Source organism: Tribolium castaneum, unplaced genomic scaffold (assembly GCF_031307605.1).
Source record: "Tribolium castaneum strain GA2 unplaced genomic scaffold, icTriCast1.1 ptg000017l, whole genome shotgun sequence".
Lineage (NCBI taxonomy): Eukaryota > Metazoa > Arthropoda > Insecta > Coleoptera > Tenebrionidae > Tribolium > Tribolium castaneum.
In genome coordinates, this window is record NW_026986632.1 from 14,050 (window position 1) to 29,604 (window position 15,555).

Here is a 15,555-nt window from a genome sequence, read left to right on the forward strand (position 1 = left end):
TTACTCCTATCAATTTTTATCTTTTTGTCAAAATTAAAGCTGATAAAATTTCCTACAAAATAAATATTTGCATTTTTCTTGTAGGACCAACCATAAGCGAGTTATAGAGTTGGATATAAATAATATTTAACAAAAATTTGCTTTAAAATAAAATGTTTGAAAAACTGAAATTAAACTAATTTAATTGTGTCTAACACTTTAGTAGAGGAAAAAGAAGAAGACATAAAAGTCACTAAAGGTTTTAAAGTTGTCTTTAATCGTCATATTAATAACAATAACATTAATAATAATAATACTAATAGTACTAAATTTGCTTATATGCAAACGCTTAATTAAGGTAACAGTGTTTTGGTTTCTTGCTCATATCTCGAAAACAGTTACTCCTATCAATTTTTATCTTTCTTTCAAAATTAAAGCTGATAAAATTTCCTACAAAATAGTTATTTGCATTTTTTTGTAGGATCAACCATAAGCGAGTTATAGAGTTGGATATAAATAATCTTTAACAAAAATTTGCTTTAAAATAAAATGTTTGAAAAACCGAAATTAAACTAAACTAAGACTAACACTTTAGTAGAGGTAAAAGGAGAAGACATAAAAGTCACCAAAGTCTTGAGAGTCGTTTTTAGTCGTCATATTAATAACAATAACATTAATAATAATAATACTAATATTACTAAATTTGCTTATATGCAAGCGCTTAATTAAGGTAACAGATTTTTGGTTTCTTGCTTATATCTCGAAAACAGTTACTCCTATCAATTTTTAAATTTTTACTAAAATTAAAGCAAGCTGATAAAATTTTGTACAAAATAGTAATTTGCATTTTTCATGTAGGACTAACCATAAGCGAGATATAAGTTTGAAAATAATTAATATTTAAAAAAAAAGTGCTTTAACAGAAAATGTCTTGTGATTTAAATACATTAAAATACACTTAATTTAATGGGTCCAATACTTTATTAGAAGAAAAAGGAGGAGGCATAAAAGTCACTAAAGTCTTCAGAGTCGATTTTAAATGCTGCATTTTTGTCTTTGTCTCAAACATTGAAAACTGAATTACATTTTTGTTCAGTAACAGTTAAAGTGTTCTTATTGGTTTTTTGCTTATATCTCGAAAACAGTTACTCCTATAAAAATAAAAATAAATAAAATGTTTGAAAAACCGAAATTAAACTAAATTAATTAAGACTAACACTTTAGTAGAGGAAAAAAGAGAAGACATAAAAGTCACCAAAGTCTTGAGAGTCGTTTTTAGTCGTCATATTAATAACAATAACATTAATAATAATAATACTAATATTACTAAATTTGCTTATATGCAAGCGGTTAATTAAGGTAACAGTTTCTTGCTTATATCTCAAAAACAGTTACTCCTATCAATTGTTATCTTTTTACTAAAATTAAAGCTGATAAAATTTCCTACAAAATATTTATTTGCATTTTTTATGTAGGACTAACCATAAGCGAGATATAAGTTTGAAAATAATTAATATTTAAAAAAAAAGTGCTTTAACAGAAAATGTCTTGTGATTTAAAATACACTTAATTTATTGGGCCCAATACTTTATTAGAAGAAAAAGGAGGTGACATAAAAGTCACTGAAGTCCTCAGAGTCGTTTATAAATGCTGCATTTTCGTCTTCGTCTCAAACATTGAAAACTGAATTACATTTTTGTTAAGTAACTGTAACAGTTTTCACTTTGGTTTTTTGCTTATATCTCAAAAACACCAAAATAGTTATTTACATTTTTCTTGTAGGACCAAGCATAAGCAAGTTATAGAGTTGGATATAAATAATATTAAACAAAAATTTGCTTTAAAATAAAATGTTTGACAAACCGAAATTAAACTAAATTAATTGTGTCTAACACTTTAGTAGAGGAAAAAGGAGGAGACATAAAAGTCATTAAAGTCTTCAGAATCGTCTTTAGTCGTCATATTAATAACAATAACATTAATAATAACAATACTCTTAGTACTAAATTTGCTTATATGCAAGCGCTTAATTAAGGTAACAGTTTTTTTGTTGTTTGCTTATATCTCGAAAACAGTTACTCCTATCAGTTTTTACCTTTTCACCAAAATTAAAGCTGATAAAATTTCCTTCAAAATCGTTATTTGCATTTTTCATGTAGAACTAACCATAAGCAAGATATAAGTTTGAAAATAATTAATAATTAAAAAAAATGTGCTTTAACAGAAAATGTCTTGTGATTTAAAATACACTTAATTTATTGGGTCCAATACTTAATTAGAAGAAAAAGGAGGTGACAGTAAATGCTGCATTTTCGTCTTCGTCTCAAACATTAAATACTGAATTACACTTTGTTTAGTAACTGTTACAGTTTTCACTTTGGTTTTTTGCTTATATCTCGAAAACAGTTACTCCTATCAATTTTTATCTTTCCTTCAAAATTAAAGCTGATAAAATTTTTTACAAAATAGTTTTTTGCATTTTTTTGTAGGACCAACTATAAGCTAGTTATAGAGTTGGATATAAATAATCTTTAACAACAATTTGATATAAAAATAAAAAAAGATAAAAATTGATAGGAGTAACTGTTTTCGAGATATAAGCAAGAAACCAAAAAACTGTTACCTTAATTAAGCGGTTGCATATAAGCTAATTTAGTACTAATAGTATTATTATTATTAATGTTATTGTTAATAATATGACGACTAAAGACGACTCTGAAACCTTTAGTGACTTCTATGTCTTCTTCTTTTTCCTCTACTAAAGTGTTAGACACAATTAATTTAGTTTAATTTCAGTATTTCAAACATTTTATTTTAAAGCAAATTCTTGTTAAATATTATTTATATCCATCTCTATAACTCGCTTATGCTTGGTCCTACAAGAAAAATGCAAATAACTATTTTGTAGGAAATTTTATCAGCTTTAATTTTAGTAAAAAGATAAAAATTGATAGGAGTAACTGTTTTCGAGATATAAGCAAGAAACCAAAAAACTGTTACCTTAATAAAGCGCTTGCATATAAGCAAATTTAGTACTATTAGTATTATTATTATTAATGTTATTGTTATTAAAATGTCGACTAAAAACGACTCTGAAGACTTTGGTGACTTTTATGTCTTCTCCTTTTTCCTATAGTAAAGAGTTAGACTCAATTAATTTAGTTTAATTTCGGTTTTTCAAACATTTTATTTTAAAGCAAATTTTTGTTGAAGATTATTTATATCCAACTCTATAACTCGCTTATGGTTGGTCTTACCAAAGAAATGCAAACAACTATTTTGTAGGAAATTTTATCAGCTTTAATTTTAGTAAAAAGATAAAAATTTATAGGAGTAACTGTTTTCGAGATATAAGCAAGAAACCAAAACACTGTTATCTTAATTAAGCGTTTGCATATAAGCAAATTTAGTACTATTAGTATTATTATCATTAATGTTATTGTTATTAATATGACGACTAAAGACGACTCTGAAACCTTTAGTGACTTTTATGTCTTTTTCTTTTTCCTCTACTAAAGTGTTAGACACAATTAAATTAGTTTAATTTCAGTTTTTCAAACATTTTATTTTAAAGCAAATTTTTGTTAAATATTATTTATATCCAACTCTATAACTCGCTTATGGTTGGTCCTACAAGAAAAATGCAAATAACGATTTTGTAGGAAATTTTATCAGCTTTAATTTTGAAATAAAGATAAAAATTGATAGGAGTAACAGTTTTCGAGATATAAGCAAAAAACCAATAAGAAAACTGTAACTGTTACTGAACAAAAATGTAATTCAGTTTTCAATGTTTGAGACGAAGACGAAAATGCAGCATTTAAAATCGACTCTGAAGACTTCAGTGACTTTTATGTCACCTCCTTTTTCTTCTAATAAACTATTGGACCCAATAAATTAAGTGTATTTTAAATCCCAAGACATTTTCTGTTAAAACACTTTTTTTTAAATATTAATTATTTTCAAACTTATATCTCGCTTATGGTTAGTCCTACATGAAAAATGCAAATACGTATTTTGTAGGAAATTTTATCAGCTTTAATTTTAGTGAAAAGATAAAAATTGATAGGAGTAACTGTTTTCGAGATATAAGCAAGAAACCAAAAAACTGTTACCTTAATTAAGGGCTTACATATAAGCAAATTTAGTACTAAAAACCACTCTGAAGACTTTGGTGACTTTTATGTCACCTCCTTTTTCTTCTAATAAAGTATTGAACCCATTAAATTAAGTGTATTTTAAATCACAAGACATTTTCTGTTAAAGCACTTTTTCTTTAAATATTAATTATTTTCAAACTTATATCTCGCTTATGGTTAGTTCTACATAAAAAATGCAAATAGCTATTTTGTAGGAAATTTTATCAGCTTTAATTTTAGTAAAAAGATAAAAATTAATAGGAGTAACTGTTTTCGAGATATAAGCAAGAAACTGTTATCTTAATTAAGCGCTTGCATATAAGCAAATTTAGTAATATTAGTATTATTATTATTAATGTTATTGTTATTAATATGACGATTAAAAACGACTCTCAAGACTTTGGTGACTTTTATGTCTTCTCCTTTTTCCTATACTAAAGTGTTAGACTCAATTTATTTAGTTTAATTTCGGTTTTTCAAACATTTTATTTTAAAGCAAATTTTTGTTAATGATTATTTATATCCAACACTATAACTCGCTTATGGTTGGTCTTACAAAAAAAATGCAAATAACTATTTTGTAGGAAATTTTATCAGCTTTAATTTTGAAAGAAAGATAAAAATTGATAAGAGTAATTGTTTTCGAGATATAAGCAAAAAACCAAAGTGAAAACTGATACAGTTACTGAACAAAAATGTAATTCAGTTTTCATTGTTTGAGACGAAGACGAAAATGCAGCATTTAAAAACGACTCTTAAAACTTTAGTGACTTTTATGTCACCTCCCTTTTCTTCTAATAAAGTATTGGACCCAATAAATTAAGTGTATTATAAATCACACGACATTTTCTGTCAAACACTTTTTTTTTAAATATTAATTATTTTCAAACTTATATCTCGCTTATGGTTAGTCCTACATGAAAAATGCAAATACGTATTTTGTAGGAAATTTTATCAGCTTTAATTTTAGTGAAAAGATAAAAATTGATAGGAGTAACTGTTTTCGAGATATAAGCAAGAAACCAAAAAACTGTTACCTTAATTAAGGGCTTACATATAAGCAAATTTAGTACTAAAAACCACTCTGAAGACTTTGGTGACTTTTATGTCACCTCCTTTTTCTTCTAATAAAGTATTGAACCCATTAAATTAAGTGTATTTTAAATCACAAGACATTTTCTGTTAAAGCACTTTTTCTTTAAATATTAATTATTTTCAAACTTATATCTCGCTTATGGTTAGTTCTACATAAAAAATGCAAATAGCTATTTTGTAGGAAATTTTATCAGCTTTAATTTTAGTAAAAAGATAAAAATTAATAGGAGTAACTGTTTTCGAGATATAAGCAAGAAACTGTTATCTTAATTAAGCGCTTGCATATAAGCAAATTTAGTAATATTAGTATTATTATTATTAATGTTATTGTTATTAATATGACGATTAAAAACGACTCTCAAGACTTTGGTGACTTTTATGTCTTCTCCTTTTTCCTATACTAAAGTGTTAGACTCAATTTATTTAGTTTAATTTCGGTTTTTCAAACATTTTATTTTAAAGCAAATTTTTGTTAATGATTATTTATATCCAACACTATAACTCGCTTATGGTTGGTCTTACAAAAAAAATGCAAATAACTATTTTGTAGGAAATTTTATCAGCTTTAATTTTGAAAGAAAGATAAAAATTGATAAGAGTAATTGTTTTCGAGATATAAGCAAAAAACCAAAGTGAAAACTGATACAGTTACTGAACAAAAATGTAATTCAGTTTTCATTGTTTGAGACGAAGACGAAAATGCAGCATTTAAAAACGACTCTTAAAACTTTAGTGACTTTTATGTCACCTCCCTTTTCTTCTAATAAAGTATTGGACCCAATAAATTAAGTGTATTATAAATCACACGACATTTTCTGTCAAACACTTTTTTTTTAAATATTAATTATTTTCAAACTTAAATCTCGCTTATGGTTAGTCCTACATAAAAAATGCAAATAACTATTTTGTAGGAAATTTTATCAGCTTTAATTTTTGTAAAATGATAAAAATTGATAGGAGTAACTGTTTTCGAGATATAAGCAAGAAACTGTTGCCTTAATTAAGCGCTTGCATATAAGCAAATTTAGTAATATTAGTATTATTATTATTAATGTTATTGTTATTAATATGACGATTAAAAACGACTCTCAAGACTTTGGTGACTTTTATGTTTTCTCCTTTTTCCTCTACTAATGTGTTAGTCTTAATTAATTTAGTTTAATTTCGGATTATCAAACATTTTATTTTAAAGCAAATTTTTGTTAAAGATTATCTATATCCAACTCTATCACTCGCTTATGGTTGGTCTTACAAAAAAAATGCAATTAACTATTTTGTAGGAAATTTTAACAGCTTTAATTTTGAAAAAAAGGTAAAAATTGATAGAAGTAACTGGTTTCGAGATATAAGCAAAAAACCAATAAGAAAACTGTAACTGTTACTGAACAAAAATGTAATTCAGTTTTCAATATTTGAGACTAAGACGAAAATGCAGCATTTAAAAACAACTCTGAAAACTTCAGTGACTATTATGTCACCATTTTTTTCTTCTAATAAAGTATTGGACCCATTAAATTAAGTGTATTTTAAATCACAAGACATTTTCTGTTAAAGCAATTTTTTTTAAATATTAATTATTTACAAACTTATATCTCGCTTATGGTTAGTCCTACATAAAAAATGCAAATAACTATTTTGTAGGAAATTTTATCAGCTTTAATTTTAGTGAAAAGATAAAAATTGATAGGAGTAACTGTTTTCGAGATATAAGCAAGAAACCAAAAAACTGTTACCTTAATTAAGGGCTTACATATAAGCAAATTTAGTACTAAAAACAACTCTGAAAACTTTGGTGACTTTTATGTCACCTCCTTTTTCTTCTAATAAAGTATTGGACCCATCAAATTAAGTGTATTTTAAATCACAAGACATTTTCTGTTAAAGCACTTTTTCTTTAAATATTAATTATTTTCAAACTTATATCTTGCTTATGGTTAGTTCTACATAAAAAATGCAAATAACTATTTTGTAGGAAATTTTATAAGCTTTAATTTTAGTAAAAAGATAAAAATTGATAGGAGTAACTGTTTTCGAGATATAAGCAAGAAACTGTTACCTTAATTAAGCGCTTGCATATAAGCAAATTTAGTACTATTAGTATTATTATTATTAATGTTATTGTTATTAAAATGACGACTAAAAAAGACTCTAAAGACTTTGGTGACTTTTATGTCTTCTCCTTTTTCCTATACTAAAGTGTTAGACTCAATTAATTTAGTTTAATTTCGGTTTTTCAAACATTTTATTTTAAAGCAAATTTTTGTTGAAGATTATTTATATCCAACTCTATAACTCGCTTATGGTTGGTCTTACAAAAAAAATGCAAATAACTATTTTGTAGGAAATTTTATCAGCTTTAATTTTAGTAAAAAGATAAAAATTGACAGGAGTAACTGTTTTCGAGATATAAGCAAGAAACCAAAACACTGTTACCTTAATTAAGCGTTTGCATATAAGCAAATTTAGTACTATTAGTATTATTATTATTAATGTTATTGTTATTAATATGACGACTAAAGACGACTCTGAAACCTTTAGTGACTTTTATGTCTTTTTCTTTTTCCTCTACTAAAGTGTTAGACACAATTAATTTAGTTTAATTTCAGTATTTCAAACATTTTATTTGAAAGCAAATTTTTGTTAAATATTATTTATATCCATCTCTATAACTCGCTTATGCTTGGTCCTACAAGAAAAATGCAAATAACTATTTTGTAGGAAATTTTATCAGCTTTAATTTTAGTAAAAAGATAAAAATTAATAGGAGTAACTGTTTTCGAGATATAAGCAAAAAACCAAAAAACTGTTACCTTAATAAAGCGCTTGCATATAAGCAAATTTAGTACTATTAGTATTATTATTATTATTAATGTTATTGTTATTAAAATGACGACTAAAAAAGACTCTAAAGACTTTGGTGACTTTTATGTCTTCTCCTTTTTCCTATACTAAAGTGTTAGACACAATTAATTTAGTTTAATTTCAGTATTTCAAACATTTTATTTTAAAGCAAATTTTTGTTAAATATTATTTATATCCATCTCTATAACTCGCTTATGCTTGGTCCTACAAGAAAAATGCAAATAACTATTTTGTAGAAAATTTTATCAGCTTTAATTTTAGTATTAGATAAAAATTGATAGAAGTAACTGTTTTCGAGATATAAGCAAGAAACCAAAACACTGTTACCTTAATTAAGCGTTTGCATATAAGTAAATTTAGTACTATTAATATTATTATTATTAATGTTATTGTTATTAATATGACGACTAAAGACGACTCTGAAACCTTTAGTGACTTTTATGTCTTTTTCTTTTTCCTCTACTAAAGTGGTAGACACAATTAAACTAGTTTAATTTCAGTTTTTCAAACATTTTATTTTAAAGCAAATTTTTGTTAAATATTATTTATATCCAACTCTATAACTCGCTTATGGTTGGTCCTACAAGAAAAATGCTAATAACGATTTTGTAGGAAATTTTATCAGCTTTAATTTTGAAAGAAAGATAAAAATTGATAGGAGTAACAGTTTTCAAGATATAAGCAAAAAACCAATAAGAAAACTGTAACTGTTACTGAACAAAAATGTAATTCAGTTTTCAATGTTTGAGACGAAGACGAAAATGCAGCATTTAAAATCGACTCTGAAGACTTCAGTGACTTTTATGTCACCTCCTTTTTCTTCTAATAAAGTATTGGACCCAATAAATTAAGTGTATTTTAAATCACAAGACATTTTCTGTTAAAGCACTTTTTTTTAAATATTAGTTATTTTCAAACTTATATCTCGCTTATGGTTAGTCCTACATGAAAAATGCAAATTACTATTTTGTAGGAAATTTTATCAGCTTTAATTTTAGTAAAAGATAAAAATTGATAGGAGTAACTGTTTTCGAGATATAAGCAAGAAACCAAAACACTGTTACCTTAATTAAGCGTTTGCATATAAGCAAATTTAGTACTATTAGTATTATTATCATTAATGTTATTGTTATTAATATGACGACTAAAGACGACTCTGAAACCTTTAGTGACTTTTATGTCTTTTTCTTTTTCCTCTACTAAAGTGTTAGACCCAATTAAATTAGTTTAATTTCAGTTTTTCAAACATTTTATTTTAAAGCAAATTTTTGTTAAATATTATTTATATCCAACTCTATAACTCGCTTATGGTTGGTCCTACATGAAAAATGCAAATAACGATTTTGTAGGAAATTTTATCAACTTTAATTTTGAAATAAAGATAAAAATTGATAGGAGTAACAGTTTTCGAGATATAAGCAAAAAACCAATAAGAAAACTGTAACTGTTACTGAACAAAAATGTAATTCAGTTTTCAATGTTTGAGACGAAGACGAAAATGCAGCATTTAAAATCGACTCTGAAGACTTCAGTGACTTTTATGTCACCTCCTTTTTCTTCTAATAAACTATTGGACCCAATAAATTAAGTGTATTTTAAATCCCAAGACATTTTCTGTTAAAACACTTTTTTTTAAATATTAGTTATTTTCAAACTTATATCTCGCTTATGGTTAGTCCTACATGAAAAATGCAAATTACTATTTTGTAGGAAATTTTATCAGCTTTAATTTTAGTAAAAAGATAAAAATTGATAGTAGTAACTGTTTTCGAGATATAAGCAAGAAACCAAAAAACTGTTAACTTAATAAAGCGCTTGCATATAAGCTAATTTAGTACTAAAAACAACTCTGAAGATTTTGGTGACTTTATGTCTTCTCCTTTTTCCTCTACTAAAGTGTTAGACCCAATTAATTTAGTTTAATATCGGTTTTTCAAACATTTTATTTTAAAGCAAATTTTTGTTAAAGATTATTTATATCCAACTCTATAACTCGCTTATGGTTGGTCCTACATGAAAAATGCAAATAACGATTTTGTAGGAAATTTTATCAGCTTTAATTTTGAAATAAAGATAAAAATTGATAGGAGTAACAGTTTTCGAGATATAAGCAAAAAACCAATAAGAAAACTGTAACTGTTACTGAACAAAAATGTAATTCAGTTTTCAATGTTTGAGACGAAGACGAAAATGCAGCATTTAAAATCGACTCTGAAGACTTCAGTGACTTTTATGTCACCTCCTTTTTCTTCTGATAAAGTATTGGACCCAATAAATTAAGTGTATTTTAAATCACAAAACATTTTCTGTTAAAGCACTTTTTTTTAAATATTAGTTATTTTCAAACTTATATCTCGCTTATGGTTAGTCCTACATGAAAAATGCAAATTACTATTTTGTAGAAAATTTTATCAGCTTTAATTTTAGTAAAAAGATAAAAATTGATAGTAGTAACTGTTTTCGAGATATAAGCAAGAAACCAAAAAACTGTTACGCGTTTGCGTATAAGCAAATTTAGTACTATTAGTATTATTATTATTAATGTTATTGTTATTAATATGACGATTAAAGACGACTCTGAAACCTTTAGTGACTTTTATGTCTTCTTCTTTTTCCTCTACTAAAGTGTTAGACACAATTAATTTAGTTTAATTTCAGTATTTCAAACATTTTATCCTACAAAATAGTTGTTTGCATTTTTCTTGTAGGACCAACCATAAGCGAGTTATAGAGTTGGATATAAATAATATTTAACAAAAATTTGCTTTAAATAAAATGTTTGAAAAACCGAAATTAAACTAAATTAATTGAGTCTAACACTTTAGTAGAGAAAAAAGAAAAAGACATAAAAGTCACCAAAGTCTTCAGAATCGTTTTTAGTCGTCATATTAATAACAATAACATTATTAATAATAATACTAATAGTACTAAATCTGCTTATATGCAAGCGCTTTATTAAGGTAACAGTTTTTTGGTTTCTTGCTTATATCTCGAAAACAGTTACTCCTATCAATTTTTATCTTTTTTTCAAAATTAAAGCTGATAAAATTTCCTACAAAATAGTTATTTGCATTTTTCTTGTAGGACCAACCATAAGCGAGTTATAGAGTTGGATATAAATAATATTTAACAAAAATTTGCTTTAAAATAAAATGTTTGAAAAACTGAAATTAAACTAATTTAATTGTGTCTAACACTTTAGTAGAGAAAAAAGAAGAAGACATAAAAGTCACTAAAGGTTTCAAAGTTGTCTTTAATCGTCATATTAATAACAATAACATTAATAATAATAATACTAATAGTACTAAATTTGCTTATATGCAAACGCTTAATTAAGGTAACAGTGTTTTGGTTTCTTGCTCATATCTCGAAAACAGTTACTCCTATCAATTTTTATCTTTTTACTAAAATTCAAGCTGATAAAATTTCCTACAAAATAATTATTTGCATTTTTTATGTAGGACTAACCATAAGCGAGATATAAGATTGAAAATAATTAATATTTAAAAAAGAAGTGCTTTAACAGAAAATGTCTTGTGATTTAAAATACACTTAATTTATTAGGTCCAATACTTTATTAGAAAAAAAGGGGGTGACATATAAGTCACTGAAGTCTTCAGAGTCGATTTTAAATGCTGCATTTTCGTCTTCGTCTCAAACATTGAAAACTGAATTTTATTTTTGTTCTGAAACGGTAACAGTTTTTACTTTGGTTTTTTGCTTATATCTCGAAAACAGTTACTCCTATCAATTTTTATCTTTCTTTCAAAATTAAAGCTGATAACATTTCCTACAAAATAGTTATTTGCATTTTTCTTGTAGGACCAACCATAAGCGAGTTATAAAGTTGGATATAAATAATATTTAACAAAAACTTGCTTAAAAATAAAATGTTTGAAATACTGAAATTAAACTAAATTAATTGTGTCTAACACTTTAGTAGAGAAAAAAGAAAAAGACATAAAAGTCACCAAAGTCTTCAGAATCGTTTTTAGTCGTCATATTAATAACAATAACATTAATAATAATAATACTAATAGTACTAAATCTGCTTATATGCAAGCGCTTTATTAAGGTAACAGTTTTTTGGTTTCTTGCTTATATCTCGAAAACAGTTACTCCTATGAATTTTTGTCTTTCTTTCAAAATCAAAGCTGATAAAATATTCTACAAAATAGTTATTTGCATTTTTCTTGTAGGACCAACCATAAGCGAGTTATAGAGTTGGATATAAATAATATTTAACAAAAATTTGCTTTAAAATAAATTGTTTGAAAAACGGAAATTAAACTAATTTTACTGTGTCTAACACTTTAGTAGAGAAAAAACGAAAAGACATAAAAGTTACTAAAGGTTTCAGAGTTGTCTTTAGTTGTCATATTAATAACAATAACATTAATAATAATAATACTAATAGTACTAAATTTGCTTATATGCAAACGCTTAATTAAGGTAACAGTGTTTTGGTTTCTTGCTTATATCTCGAAAACAGTTACTCTTATCAATTTTTATCTTTTTACTAAAATTCAAGCTGATAAAATTTCCTACAAAATAGTTATTTGCATTTTTCATGTAGGACATGTAGTAACCATAAGCGAGATATATGATTGAAAATAATTAATATTTAAAAAAAAAGTGCTTTAACAGAAAATGTCTTGTGATTTAAAATACACTTAATTTATTGGGTCCAATACTTTATTAGAAGAAAAAGGAAGTGACATAAAAGTCACTGAAGTCTTCAGAGTCGTTTTTAAATGCTGCAGTTTCGTCTTCGTCTCAAACATTGAAAACTGAATTACATTTTTGTTCAGTAACAGTCACAGTTTTCTTATTGGTTTTTTGCTTATATCTCGAAAACAGTTACTCCTATCAATTTTTATCTTTCTGTCAAAATTAAAGCTGATTAAATTTCCTACAAAATAAATATTTGCATTTTTCTTGTAGGACCAACCATAAGCGAGTTATAGAGTTGGATATAAATAATATTTAACAAAAATTTGCTTTAAAATAAAATGTTTGAAAAACTGAAATTAAACTAATTTAATTGTGTCTAACACTTTAGTAGAGGAAAAAGAAGAAGACATAAAAGTCACTAAAGGTTTCAAAGTTGTCTTTAATCGTCATATTAATAACAATAACATTAATAATAATAATACTAATAGTACTAAATTTGCTTATATGCAAACGCTTAATTAAGGTAACAGTGTTTTGGTTTCTTGCTCATATCTCGAAAACAGTTACTCCTATCAATTTTTATCTTTCTTTCAAAATTAAAGCTGATAACATTTCCTACAAAATAGTTATTTGCATTTTTCTTGTGGGACCAACCATAAGCGAGTTATAAAGTTGGATATAAATAATATTTAACAAAAACTTGCTTAAAAATAAAATGTTTGAAATACTGAAATTAAACTAAATTAATTGTGTCTAACACTTTAATAGAGAAAAAAGAAAAAGACATAAAAGTCACCAAAGTCTTCAGAATCGTTTTTAGTCGTCATATTAATAACAATAACATTAATAATAATATTACTAATAGTACTAAATCTGCTTATATGCAAGCGCTTTATTAAGGTAACAGTTTTTTGGTTTGTTGCTTATATCTCGAAAGCAGTTACTCCTATGAATTTTTGTCTTTTTTTCAAAATTAAAGCTGATAAAATTTCCTACAAAATAGTTATTTGCATTTTTCTTGTAGGACCAACCATAAGCGAGTTATAGAGTTGGATATAAATGCTTTTTAACAAAAATTTGCTTTAAAATAAAATGTTTGAAAAACTGAAATTAAACTAATTTAATTGTGTCTAACACTTTAGTAGAGGAAAAAGGAAAAGACATAAAAGTCACTAAAGGTTTCAGAGTTGTCTTTAGTTGTCATATTAATAACAATAACATTAATAATAATAATACTAATAGTACTAAATTTGCTTATATGCAAACGCTTAATTAAGGTAACAGTGTTTTGGTTTCTTGCTTATATCTCGAAAACAGTTACTCCTATCAATTTTTATCTTTTTACTAAAATTCAAGCTGATAAAATTTCCTATAAAATAGTTATTTGCATTTTTCATGTAGGGCTAACCATAAGCGAGATATATGATTGAAAATAATTAATATTTAAAAAAAAAGTGCTTTAACAGAAAATGTCTTGTGATTTAAAATACACTTAATTTATTGGGTCCAATACTTTATTAGAAGAAAAAGGAAGTGACATAAAAGTCACTGAAGTCTTCAGAGTCGTTTTTAAATGCTGCAGTTTCGTCTTCGTCTCAAACATTGAAAACTGAATTACATTTTTGTTCAGTAACAGTCACAGTTTTCTTATTGGTTTTTTGCTTACATCTCGAAAACAGTTACTCCTATCAATTTTTATCTTTCTGTCAAAATTAAAGCTGATAAAATTTCCTACAAAATAGTTATTTGCATTTTTCTTGTAGGACCAACCATAAGCGAGTTATAGAGTTGGATATAAATAATATTTAACAAAAATTTGCTTTAAAATAAAATGTTTGAAAAACTGAAATTAAACTAATTTAATTGTGTCTAACACTTTAGTAGAGGAAACAGAAGAAGACATAAAAGTCACTAAAGGTTTCAAAGTTGTCTTTAATCGTCATATTAATAACAATAACATTAATAATAATAATACTAATAGTACTAAATTTGCTTATATGCAAACGCTTAATTAAGGTAACAGTGTTTTGGTTTCTTGCTCATATCTCGAAAACAGTTACTCCTATCAACTTTTATCTTTTTACTAAAATTCAAGCTGATAAAATTTCCTACAAAATAATTATTTGCATTTTTTATGTAGGACTAACCATAAGCGAGATATAAGATTGAAAATAATTAATATTTAAAAAAGAAGTGCTTTAACAAAAAATGTCTTGTGATTTAAAATACACTTAATTTATTAGGTCCAATACTTTATTAGAAAAAAAAGGGAGTGACATATAAGTCACTGAAGTCTTCAGAGTCGATTTTAAATGCTGCATTTTCGTCTTCGTCTCAAACATTGAATACTGAATTACATTTTTGTTCTGAAACGGTAACAGTTTTTACTTTGGTTTTTTGCTTATATCTCGAAAACAGTTACTCCTATCAATTTTTATCTTTCTTTCAAAATTAAAGCTGATAACATTTCCTACAAAATAGTTATTTGCATTTTTCTTGTAGGACCAACCATAAGCGAGTTATAAAGTTGGATATAAATAATATTTAACAAAAACTTGCTTAAAAATAAAATGTTTGAAATACTGAAATTAAACTAAATTAATTGTGTCTAACACTTTAGTAGAGAAAAAAGAAAAAGACATAAAAGTCACCAAAGTCTTCAAAATCGTTTTTAGTCGTCATATTAATAACAATAACATTAATAATAATAATACTAATAGTACTAAATCTGCTTATATGCAAGCGCTTTATTAAGGTAACAGTTTTTTGGTTTCTTGCTTATATCTCGAAAACAGTTACTCCTATG